Here is a 13,178-nt window from a genome sequence, read left to right as displayed (position 1 = left end):
TAGCCATATCACCACATACCTGCCTCAGCCTCCAACTGGAAATCATTTATTATTCCTTCCACTCCCTTAACCCAATGTCTAGTCAATTACTGTATTTAGTCAATTAAAATGCAATGCTATAGTAATTATTAAGTCTCACTTTCTCCTTCCTATTGTCACTTCATTATAATGAACCACTAACTGTTACCACTGATACTGGTCTTGCTCTCCTCCAATTCATTGTAAACACTGTGACTTGAATGTTTTTTCCCCCCCATGTTTTAATCTTTCAAAAACAGTTTTATTATAAAAGTAATGTTGGGGAGTAAGGAGTTACGAGAGTGTAGCTTATGTGATGTGCTCTCGGGAGCCGTGCTTCATAAACCCATCCAAGTTTAGATTTAGAAAATATTGAGTCTCTTGGCCTGGGAGTCAAGCTGTCATGTTTACAAGGACATTAGACCAGGTCACTTTTTCCTTTCCTTTCACTCCCTAGAAGCATTTTCCTGGTAGTCAGGAGGGATCACAGGCTAGCTGACTTAAGTATAAAGCAGAGATGTTGTATAACATAAATGCTCCGCACTGTGTGAGGTGACATTGGGGACCCCTGTTATTCTGGAGCGGAGACAATGTGTAATGCAAAAAGGAGGGACTGTGGATATTAGCAGGATGTTTCGGACCTCTCCTAACTCTTCCCTGGTTGCAAATATTGGTAAAGTTTGATAGTGAAGTAATCTATGATTGATGGGAACCTTACCTATCTAGATTTAATAGCAACAATGTGTGCTATTTTGTTTTACACAATATTGAGAACAAATAGATACCTTATTCTCCTGCCTTTTTTTTTTTAACTTTAAGTTGTGAGCGTTTTGCTCATGTCACCAAGAAAAAAATTGATTTTTAATGGCAGGACAACCTTTCTCTATATGAATGTAGCATAATTTATTTACCATTTGTTATTTGTTGGTCATAAACAATATTTTCACTTTTGTTCTAATGTAAGTATTACAACAATATGCAATTGATACAATGAATCTATGATGGCACTGTCTCCCTAGGACTGATGTAGAGAAAGGGGAAAGTTAGATGAAAAAGCATGAGCAATTTCAAAGCTATATATGTATATATATATACATATATATATCATTAAAAAAGATGTAGGAACTCATATCTTTTTTTTAAAGGAAAGAACTCTGTCAGAATCTAGACATTCTGAGTATTATCTTTTAAGGCATATGTACTTCTCTGAATTTGATTGAGAATTATAACTAGGTTTTTATTTTATTCATTTTTGATAATAAATTTATATTTATTGGCTATTCATATTTATTTATAATTGGACTGACCAATTGTCTATTTTCCAAATTACCTTTACTGTTTAATTTGCTGAATTGAAGGAACTTTTTTATCAGTTATCCTTATGAATGATAATATCCTTTCAATCTTTCAAATTCATATTTGTTTCAAAGTTTTTGGTAAATTGTCCTTTGATTTTTGGGGGGCATTTTGGGTACACAAAAATTATTAAATTTTATATAGCCAAGTATGTATCTTTCCCCATTGCTTCCTTTTGTGTATACTTAGAAAGTATTTTAGAACTAAACATCAGTCAAGTCAATATGGTGTTCTAAGTTTTAATTATAATTGGTTTTATATGACTTTCAACTTCTTTGGCAATATTTACATACTTTATATATAGCAAAAAAACCCAATATATGTTTTCAAATACATAGCCAACTCTTCCCAACAGTATTTATTGTATAATCTTTCCTTTGAATATTGTTTAATGATGCTTTATTTCTCAAACAATTTCAGGTGTTATGAATTTATTTCAAGGAAATATATCTATTCCATTGATTTATGAGTTGGTTATAGTGATATGGCATATTTTACATTGCTTATATTAATTTATCCTTCCTAATTTTTTTCTTGAATTCTATATGGCCCGTTTATTCTTCCAAATAATACTGGAATTATTTTTGTCAAGTCCATACTTGAAAAAACAAATGGTTAGCTCTGGCTGGTGTAGCTCAGTGGATTGAGTGTGGGCCTGCAAACTAAAGGGTCGCTGGTTCGATTCCCAGTCAAGGCACATGCCTGGGTTGTGGGCCAGGTCCCCAGTTGGGAGTGCACAAGGGGTAAGCACACATTGATGTTTCTCTCCCTCTCTTTCTCCTTCCCTTCCCCTCTCTCCAAAAATAAATAAATAAAATCTTTAAAAAACCCCAAATGATTAGCATTTTGAAGAAATATTTTATTATGTCTATTTAAATATTTGAAAGCAATGACACATCAAAACTATTTGTCCTTCTCAATGAAAACATTTCTTTCTATTAACATTGTTCATACCCCAGAGTAAAGGTTGGTAGTATCTTATATTCCCTCATTTTCTTGATTATTTCTGAAATAAAGCATAACCAATGATTTTGCAATTTATACTTTATTGGGACACTCTATGGGACTATTAATTCTAAAAACTTCATGTTAGTTTTATTGAGTCTTTAAATAGAACTGCCTTATGATCCAGTAATCCCACTTCTGGGAATTTATCTGAGGAAACCCAAAACACTAGTTTGAAAGAACAGAAGCACCCCTATGTTCATTGCAGCCTTATTTACAATCACCAAGATATGGAAGCAGCCCCAGTGCTCATCAGTTGGTGAGTGGATAAAACAGCTATGGAACATTTACACAATGGAATTCTACTCAGCCATAAAAAAGAAAATTTTACCCTTTGTGACAGGGTAATCTATGGGTACACCTGGAGAACAGTATGCTAAGTGAAATAAGCCAGCCAGAGAAAGACAAATACCATATGATTCCACTCATATGTGGAATCTAATGAACAAACTGAACTAACAATCAAAAGAAAGACAGAGTCATAGATGGAGATCAGATGACAGCTCGTGGAAGGGGGTGGTGGTTAGCGAGTGGAGGGACTGAGCAAAAAAGGAAAAAGTACTCGTGGACATGGACAACAGTGTGGTGGTTGCAGGGGGGCAGGGATATTAGGGGGATAAATGGTAAAGGAAAAAATGTAATAAATGCAGTACATTTTTAAAAGATATATATGAATAGCTTTTATAAACAATGTATATATTTATACATTTTCAATAGGTAGATACATTTTTCATGGCTTGAAATTTTTGGAATAAGGTTAAAAATAAGAATGGTGGTTGCTGTCTTCGGCACATTTGTACTTGTGAGGTAGAGATACTGTTCTTATGTTAAGGAAGTTGCATTCTAGTCCATCTTTAAATCAATCACTGATTTTATTTTCTCACTTGTTTTCATTATGTCCTTTTTCTTCTAAAAGTATGATTTTTCTTATTAGGTCTTTAATGTATTAGTTTCTTATTTAAATCTTCCTTAAATTACTGACAAAATGTTAATCTTCTGTACAAATCGCTGCTGATTTTATTTGAGTACCTTTGCATACATCTCTAGAAGTGACTGTATTTTTCGCTCTGGGGCCTTCTATATTAAGTTTTGGTGTTAGGACTAGGCTAGCTACATAAAGAATTTGATGAAATAATACAAGCATTGCATTGTTCCTAACAGATTTTAAGTGCAAAATAAATGCTACATATTGTTATTAATACTTATTTAATGCAGCAGGTAGTACTATTGAGAAGCGCTTGCAGCGTGAAGTTTATCTTTCCTTGAGATTTTGAGACTAGTACACTCAGATTCCCCCTTTTTTTAGTTCTTTGGTAACACTTTCAATTACTTTTATTATGTATTTATTTTTTCTACTACTTGAGTTAATTTTGATCGTATGCATTTTCCCCAAATTGCCCATAGCACTATTTTCATATATATTAACATCTCACTGCATATATACCTTTAAAATACAACTGCAACAAAAATAATAACCTCTTCTGATTGTTTTTATGTCACTTTCCATGGGTCTAATTTTGTTTATCCTTAAAGAAATTACATGCATAATTACCTCCTGTTATGGACTGAATACTTCTGTTCCCCCAAAAGTCACATGTTGAGGCCTTAACTGGTTATAAGGGTGAGGCATGAACTGATAGGATTAGTGTCCTTATAAGAAAAGACACCAGAGAGCTCATGCACCTCCCCCTACCCCCACAAACCCACAAATAGGAGGTGACATGCCATTTGCAACCTGGAGAGAGAGGTTTCACCCAACACCAACCCTACCTGACACCTCAATCTTAAATTTCCCTTCCAGTCTCCAGAATTGTGAGAAAATAAATTTCTGTTGTTTAAGCCACATAGTGTGTCATATTTTATTATGGTAGCCCCAGTTGACTAATATGTTTCTTTATCAAATTGTTCTACATTTCCACACCTGTTATTACAAATGTCTGTCACAGTACTTTCTTTACTGTATTGCTCAATACATATATTTCTGCTTGAATAAAATAAAAAAAATGTCATATTCTCCTTTCTGAATGAAAAAGAAGTTACCCGTGTGTGTATGTTATTATGACTCATTACCTTTAGGTGCACTAAAAAAATCTTATTTCTGAGTGTGGAGAGCAGAGAAACACATCCTGAAGTGTGTTTCAGGTCATTGCCTTTGGTGCCTGAGCCCCAGAAGGTATTCTACGATATCACCTATTTGTCTTTTTCTAGCTTTAAAACTGTCTCCATGTAGTAGGTAGAAAGGTGACAACTGCTTCACTCACCATATGTTCATCTATGACTCTAAATCCTGCCATGTGCAATACATGCTAGGTGTGCCTTTAAAAATGTACAAAGGAAGACCATCTGCTGGCTTCTGGACACACGGCCCATGGTCCTGCCACTGAGAACCCTGCTCTGGACAGAGCACGCGTGGCTTCCACTGCAGGATCTACCTCTGGCTTTCTGTAACATTTTCAGGCAACATCCTTAGCCTCTCCATGTCTCAGTTATTCTAATAAAAAATGAGAAAAATAACTACATGATAGGTTTGTGCATGTAAAATGAATCGATACATATAAATTACTTAGAACAGGCTCTGACACATAGCAAGCACTCAGTAATTGTGAACTGTAATATTTGCTATACACACGTGTATATACATGGCTTAAGACTTAGATATTTTTTAATATCGAACATAAAATTGCCACATACAGCAGTAACAATAATAAACTTTGTACTTCCTTTGTGGGGCAGGGTTGCAGGGAACTTTACATGGTGCAACCTATGCACTTAACCACCGAGAGTCAAAAAGTAAGTGGTATTTTGCAGCATGAATGTGTCATTTCTTGTCATTGGCCACAATGCAAAAGGCAATTTGCTCCATTTTAATTTTTATTTTGTTTCATCTTTTAATTACTGGACAATTATTTTGTCATAAGCTGTATGCTCATTAGGCAAATCTGGCTCCATGAGATTAAGAAACTCACTTTCTCTTATGTGCTTTTGCCCCTCTTTAACCTTCAATTTCTAAAAACGTATTTTTCAGGTGTTCTCTTTTGGAGTAAGTGATTTTCATTTATTTTCATTGTACTTGTGTACTGAAAGTCCATTTTTTCATAAAGCTGGCAAACTGACATAAAGCTTTTCATATAACAAATGCTCATTAAATATTTCTACGTTTCTGTGTTTATGTGACACAATGTTATAAATGAGCATTACCACAAATACAGTTAAGCTTCATTAAAGAACTCATAAGAAAAAAAGTAGTAAAGTACAAATCCTGTTGAATAATACATTCTTTAAAAGATTTTTTAACTTAACAAGGCCTTTCCTCCTTTGTGCTCCCCTAGCTGCTGCACATCTTTCAGACATACTTGTGTTATAAGAAGATTATAGTTATTTTGCCTCTGTTCCTCCCCTGTTACACCCTACACTTCCTGGGGGCATCAACCAAATTTGTTTTAGCTTTCCATTCTAGCTACCTCGCAGTTTCTGGTATATGGGAGGAACAAGTATCTATGATTTGAGTAGATGATTAAGTTAATGGATGAATGAATGAATGAATGAATGAATGAATGAAAGTTCAAGCAAACATTCTGACCTCATGGGTGTTTTCTTCTTTCTTTGTATGGAGTGGAGAGGGACACATTTTCTATGGTGATATGCAATATATATGACAATACCCAAACTCCCAATATCTGGAAATCTCCAACCACAGTAAGGTCAATGGTTTGAGAGAGTGGGGTTTCTACTCCTTTTGGTATGAAGACTCAGAACCTTAGAAATCCCTAAACTAGGGAAAGTGCAAAGAATTTTTTGTTTGTTTGCTTACAGATGGTAATTATGTAAAATTTGAACACATATGAGATCCTTAAGGCAAAAATAATATAGTATTTTTACCATGTGATTTTATGAATTGCTAACAGTAGATGCTGATGTGAAGCAAACATAGATTAAGTTCAAAAGTCAATTCACATACAGTGATGAGAAGGGAGATTGCTGCTTTTTAACTGTTTATAATATTAAATGATTAACACGCTGATAGGGCTAGAAGACCATTAGTTATTCTACTGGTAACTTATATACCTTCCATTTATAATTCTGTTAAATATAAATCAAACAAAGAATTGAGATTCATTAGTAATTATTTCTAAAAATGATGGCATTATTCAAAGCTTGGAGTTAGAGTTCCTTAATTCATGATTGTCAGGTGGTTGACAATGGAAATATCCCCAAGTCTTACACTGACTAAAGATGAAGAGATTTTTGAGTGTTTGCATTGGTGATAACAGAAAATAATTAAGGCAATTTTTAGCTGTAAGATATCTTTGTAATACCTGACAGTCTCATTTTATAGCTTGATAGAATTACGAAATAGACACCTAAAGTTAAATTATCACTAATATCACATATTTAGTGATACAGTAGAAACTTCAAATCATATATTTTGGCCTCTGGTTCAAGATTCTTTCCATAGTACAGTATCTCTTCTCTTCAGGACATAGGGGAATATAGTTGTGATACTAAGAATTCAAAATGAAAAAAAGTCCAAATTCAACTCATCAGATGGATTAGGAAAAAATAACTCAAATGGAAAAATAAATTGAAAACAGAAAAGTCTTGCCTAGATATTGAATCACCCCAGTAGCTTGTCTTGGCCATGTTGGTACACATCCGTCCACTCCCTCCTTTTCCTTCATGGCACTGCCAGGGCATCCCGACACCTGCACCCACAGAAGTTGCCAGCAAGGGGAGCTGAGCAGAATGGCAGTGCAGGTGGACGTCAAACTTTGTTCTTCAGTCCGACACTCTTAGTCCTTTGAGGATGGGAGGGCCATTACCTCCACACAGTAAGCCAACAAAGCCTGTCTGTCAAGACTTCTTTCTGCTTTGGGGAAACACATGTCTGTGCAAATGTTTTTTGGTGGGTAGGATTCTAACAAAAGAGCACTAATAAAAGAGATAATTATTATTATTGAACACTTATTATACCAAATGGTACATTGTATGCTGAGGATTTTATTATACAGTGTCCATAGATGGGAATAATTTTAATCCTTATGTTAGAGGATTGTTTCGAGAGTTAAATGAGCTAAATCAACGTGTTGTAGAAACTGCCTGGCACATAGACATATCTTTCTTGATAAAAAATAGCTGTTATAACAGCTTTCTCGTTTAATCTCAATGATCCTGTGCAAAGGTTGAGAGTTCATTAATTTGTCAAGTGGTCAGAGCTAATACTGGGGACTTCGAGACCAGAACTCAGAACCATGCTCTTCACCTTTGTTTAGCTTCTGCATCTTTCAGGAACTGCTGTGGGGTGAGAAGTGGGAGTGCAGACAGAGACTAAGGTGTGTCTCCTGTTCCTTATACAGTAGCTGAGCAAGAAGTAGCATATCATCCACACCTTGGTTTATGACTGATCTGCAATAACAGCACTGACCCTAGAAGGCTGGTTTGGAAGAAATGTAAGGTAACATAACAGAGCAATAGTTTGGAACTATGCACACATTTTCCATTTTGCATTTTCTCAGCGTATGACCTTTATTCTAACTGGCTTATCTACTTAAATTATCAGGAGGGTGGGGTGGGGAAGTTAGGACTGATTTGAGAATGAAAAAGAGAAAATGAAATTTCAGCTTCAGACATGTAGTACAAGATTCAAACTCAAATATTATTTTGAGAGAGGATTTTTCAGGTGTCGATATTCCCTTTTTAACATATCAAGATCTAAGACTAAAGGAAGCTCTCTGGGTTTTGGCCTAAGTTAAGGCTGGGCGATGTCAGATAGTTGAGGGTAACAGTAAACACAGAGGGGAGCAAGGAGTCCTCTAAAAACCCATGGGAGTTGTCCAAGGCAACTTGGTGAGGGCAATCAGAAACCTGAAATCTTATTTTAAGGATTTTATTTATTTATTTTTAGAGAGAGGGAAAGGGTGGGAGAAAGGGAGAGAAACATCATTGTATGGTTGCTTCTCCTGCTCCTCCTACTGGGGACCTGGCCCACAGCCCAGGCATGGGCCCTGACTGGGAATCGATCTGGCGGCCCTTCGGTTCTCCGGCCAGCACTCAACCACTGAGCTACAAACCAGCCAGGGCTAGACACCTGAAATCTTGAGAATCAGCTTCCCTGAGCTGCTCTTGGTTTACATACGGTATGGGCGGGAAGCTTGCCAGTGGGGAAGGCCATGACGCGGCCCTGCGGGTTTGACTCTGGGATGGGATTGAGCTTGCCTGCAGCCAGTCCCTTTAAAGGTCATAGCACCAAAGGACCTGAGGGGAACCCACAGCAGCCAGGCAGCTCCACTGAGTGTCCTTACTGGAAAGTCACAGATCATAGTTATCCTGGCCTTAAACTTAAACCAGCAGGGAGAGGCAGAAGCAGGTAGACAAGAAGCTTGACCCTGAGTTTGGATGTTGGACAGGAAGATGCTTTTCCTTCTTCTTTTGGGCTTTATCTGATGTTTTGACAAAGCAGGTGAACGGAGAGAATATTTAAAAGAATACAAAATAGAAAATGACCAAAAGGGTCGGTTTCAGTCAAGGGCTAGCAAACTGTATGCCTGGTGGTCAAATCTAGCCATTGCTTGTACTGGACAACAGGCACGCCCTTTACGCATTGTCTGTGGCCGATTTTGTGCTGCAGCGACAGAATTAGAAGCTGTACCAGAGACTGTATGGCCCACAGAGGCTAAGATGTTTACTACCTGGTCCTTTACAGAAAAAGTTTGTGACCCCTGCTTTAAAACGAGTAGGTTGAACTTATTTTAAAATGTAATGTGCATCTATTTATGTATACATTTTTATTGATATTTGATGGCTCATGTGGAAAACCAGAATAATTTTAAGCAACAAACTCTACATTGTCTTTTTACTGCTAATTAAATCTACACCAAATTAGTGTCCATGATGTCTCTGCACAGGTAATTGTTACTACTAGCCACATAGTAGTTACAATATTTGATGACTAATGATTCTTCTCTGCTTCTCTTGAAGTGACTATATTTCTTATATATATTTCTTAGCACACAATGTAGTATTAGGGTTGTACTTCGATGAGATAGAAGGTGGGAGTGGGGCAGAGAGGATATAAAAATATGGTACCTTGCCTTACGCAGTGAAGGCAGAGCTGAGCTCCTAGCCGGGGAGGTGATAGGGCCTGGCCTCCCAGAGGCATGCTTTCTTTCTCTTTGATGAGCTCCAACATTTATCTCCTAAACTACAGCCTCAAGGAAGTGGGAGTCAAAAGGGCATTCCTTTAGCATTAAAGAGTCCCTGAAAGAATCTTGGTTCCTTATTGAGACATTTTTTTCAGTTCCACTTCAAGAGAGAAGTCCTGTAATCTGGCTAGCTCCTAATTGTTCAGGCAAAGGCATGATTGCCATGGCAACACAATTAGAGCACAGCAAGGTTTAGCGTAAGAGCAAGATGCATTTTGGGGTCAACTATGCCTTTGAAGTAGATGCACATTTTCGACCCTTACTTAAAAACTAAAAAAAAAGAAAAGAGAAAAGATAAAACATATATATGAAATGGCTTACCTTTAATTTCAAGGAGCTGTTGTTGGGGATGTTTTCTAGATAATTTGTAGAGGACTTCAGATGTGGGCCAGAGAGAAGTTCTTTGGTTTCCTATTAATCACAGATTACTTTCTTTAAATTCTTCTTCTTTATTTATTTCCATCTCCTTAAACCTCTCTAACTTAGTCACCCTTTCTGTGTTCACCTTATTACTACTTTTTTCTGGGTTCCAAATAAAAGCATTATGGTGAAAGGTGAAAATAGGATTATAATGTGCACGGATATCTTGTTATTGGGGTAGTGGTCAACCTCTTTTTTTGGGGGGGCCCTCGTGTCTGTCTATTGCTTGCCAGGAGAAACACTCTGATAAAAGCTATATTGTTTAACCTCTGTGTCCAAGTAATTCTATATTTAACTAGTAAAAGATAACTTCTATTTCAGTAGCCTTCTCCAGTGAAGATTTTTTTAGTTATAATTTACATCTTTTTTCGTGACATTTGCCACCATTTAAATTGGTTCTGTTTCCACGTAACTGGAAAACATCTGGTCAACCTTTTAACAGAGCTTTTTATATTCTTAAAAACAGTTACCAAAAAATCCTCAGCTATCTTGTCTTTAGTAGTAGTCTCAGTTTCTTCAACATGTTTAAAAAACAAATGTGCTTATCTTTAAATACAAAGCTGTAATTGTTAAGACATTAATTAGAGTTGTTTCATGGAGTGGTGAAAAGTTGGCATTTATCCAATCACATCTTTTTTACTTCAATCCCTAACATGTTGCTTGTGCATCTTTAAGGGGAGGTGGCAGGTAGGGGTCTGTGACTTCAAAAGCAGGTGAGAGAATTATTTGGCCATAGGATTCCATGTTTCCTGTCTCAGTCAGTGAGGAAAAACCCTCCTTTTAGAAGTCCTAATAAATACTTCTTTGGTTTCTCTTAGTCTTGATTCAAAGAATAAAATTTCATATCCCTCTTTAGAAAAACTAAACAACAATCAATGCAAAACAAATTATTAGCTACTTTGTTATGCAGTTTCTTAAAAGAAATTTTAATGACAGCAACGTGCCAATCACATTTATTTAAAAACTTAAAACTCTGAACAATGCTCTAAGATAATAGTGGATCTTATAAAATAGTATTAGAGAAAATGAAAGAAAATCTGTAACATTCTTTTAAATGTTCATAATACATGCTAAATTATCATACTGTAAATATAAAAGACTGGGTGTTCCATTTTGCCAAATTCACACCTTTACAAGACTGATGTAAGAAAATTTTATCTCTTAAAATATTCATCATTTTTTTTGTTTTTATTGAGTCAATTTTAAATGAAGCAAGATCATGGTCAAGGAAACCATGAGTGAACACAAAGACTCTGAGGTAAAGACATGCTTAGGTCCCACTGCCCACCAGGGAAGGGGAAAGGTCCTGGTGTTTCATCAATGAGTAGATTCATCAACTCATTTAATATGATTTGTTTTCAACTTCATGTTGACCAACTGTTTGTTATCAACTATTCAAGTTGCTCTTAATAGAGCTGGTAAAGAAGATACAGAAGTTTTCTCAAGCAGCTAACTTGTTAGTGGAGGATGGCAGGTAATAAATAAAGACAAGTAAACAAGACAGTATCAATTAAGGCAAATTGAAGAAAATGAAGTACAGTACAAGAAAGTGACAAGTGTCTATGTAAATTATATGATAGAGAGGTATCTAAAGGGACACGTGAAAGACAAATGGGAGCCCACCCTCATGGCTGTGGAGAAAAAGCCAGGGACTAAAGGAAGTAGAAAAGCCACTGCGCCTGAACAGAATGCCGTGTGCCTTGTGGAGCTGTTTGTGTATTACTGTCTACAACAAATGCATTTCCTGCCCCGCTCTACCAGTCCAAATTCAAACCTCCCACTTTCTGTTTCTTCTCCCAAATTCATAAAGCCATCCATTTTTACTCTAGCCCTTTACAATTTTCCCATTAATAACATTTTTAGTATTTCAGTGATACTGGGGAGATTTCACACCTAAATGCATATTATGTAAATGTTTGTACATAGCTTTCTTATGTTTTGTGTGTATACAGTTATCTCTTCAAGAATGAGAATTGTATCTCTATATATTTATTTTGTCTTTAATAGTGATAATCCTTTTGGACAAATGGTATTGACAAAAAAAGAAATTTGAAATCTGTTGAAGATCTACCAAGACTTGACATTGGACTCTGGAATTATGGTTTACTCATTAGATTTTCTACCTCTAAATCAGTTTTTGTAAAAAGAACAGAGGAATGCCTCTGGGGATGACGATCAGCACCGCACACAACAGTGACGTGACAGCAGTATGTTAGATAAACGTAAAGTAGCTAGCACTGCTCGGCTAGGGCACATTTGCCAATGAGTTCTAGAAACTGAGTGCTTGAAACATGCTTCTTAGCTAGGTGTCCGTTCCCAGCCATAAACTTTCAATGATTGTCCCCTTTACTTTTCAATAACAAGCTCCCTTTCTTGTCTTGACTTTTGGCAGCATCTCTACACACTGGTGCTGCGGGGCAGAAACCCACGCTGTTCATACCCAATCTTTAAGAAAGGGGGCAAAAAATTGCTTCTCAGCATGTTGGCTAAGGTCAAGTGTATTTCTTTAAAAAAGGGGCAAAAGATAATGGTGGTTACATGGTTAATAAGCTTAACATGTCTCAGTGATGTAGCATTGTTTGCAAATACAGAAACAAAATAATCACCTAAAATTGTATTCAAACTCATAAACAATCACAAACAAGCATTTTGGGCAGGAATAAAATACATATAAAAATGCACATGGTGATCAACGGCAGTTCCAAAGAGAAATGTTAAAGGAAAGCTTTCATTCTAGTTAGCTCACACTGAGGATTTGTGGAAGTATTTTCTACCTTCAGAACTGTCAAATGATAGTCAACCAAAAATGTTCTTAAATATTAGAAAAATTATTCTCTTAGGTGTCATTGTATAGGATCTCAGGATGGTGGTCCATGTCACTTGCCTAATTTTAGGATTGGGATAAATGAGGGAAAACCAAGAATGGCATTCCTTGAGTTGATGGGAGCCCATGAATAAGGTAGAGGGATTCAAAATCGTGCTGTGTGGACTCTCCTTAAAGCTGCTATTTAAATTGTTTTAAGTATTTAAGGTTAAAAATATCTCTATTTTGTTTTATCTGGTGTCAGAAAAATAAGGGTCATACATCAGAGATAAAGTCACCTTGGGATGTGGGAAATGGCAACAAGAACAAGATGTTTGGAAACCCTCAGTGGGTGGTTTAAAAGAATCCGGATGGCA

At 36.3% G+C, this 13,178-nt stretch overlaps 1 protein-coding gene across 7 annotated transcripts in view; it reads right to left on the bottom strand.

Moving 5' to 3' along the window:
* The window catches only part of FUT9 (fucosyltransferase 9), a 270,697-nt gene that overhangs the window by 27,482 nt on the left and 230,037 nt on the right, over positions 1 to 13,178 (bottom strand). The window contains exon 6 of one of the 7 annotated variants that reach the window (XM_024551733.3): positions 9,900 to 9,989. The exons of the other annotated variants lie outside the window; for them this stretch is intronic. The gene's annotated coding sequence lies outside the window, so the exon portion shown is untranslated. The remainder of the gene's footprint in view (positions 1 to 9,899; positions 9,990 to 13,178) is intronic. 7 annotated transcript variants of the gene reach the window in all.

Source organism: Desmodus rotundus, chromosome 11 (genome assembly GCF_022682495.2).
Source record: "Desmodus rotundus isolate HL8 chromosome 11, HLdesRot8A.1, whole genome shotgun sequence".
NCBI classification, from domain to species: Eukaryota; Metazoa; Chordata; class Mammalia; order Chiroptera; family Phyllostomidae; genus Desmodus; species Desmodus rotundus.
Note: the sequence above shows the minus strand (reverse complement) of the source record. Positions and strands in the feature narration are given on the sequence as shown.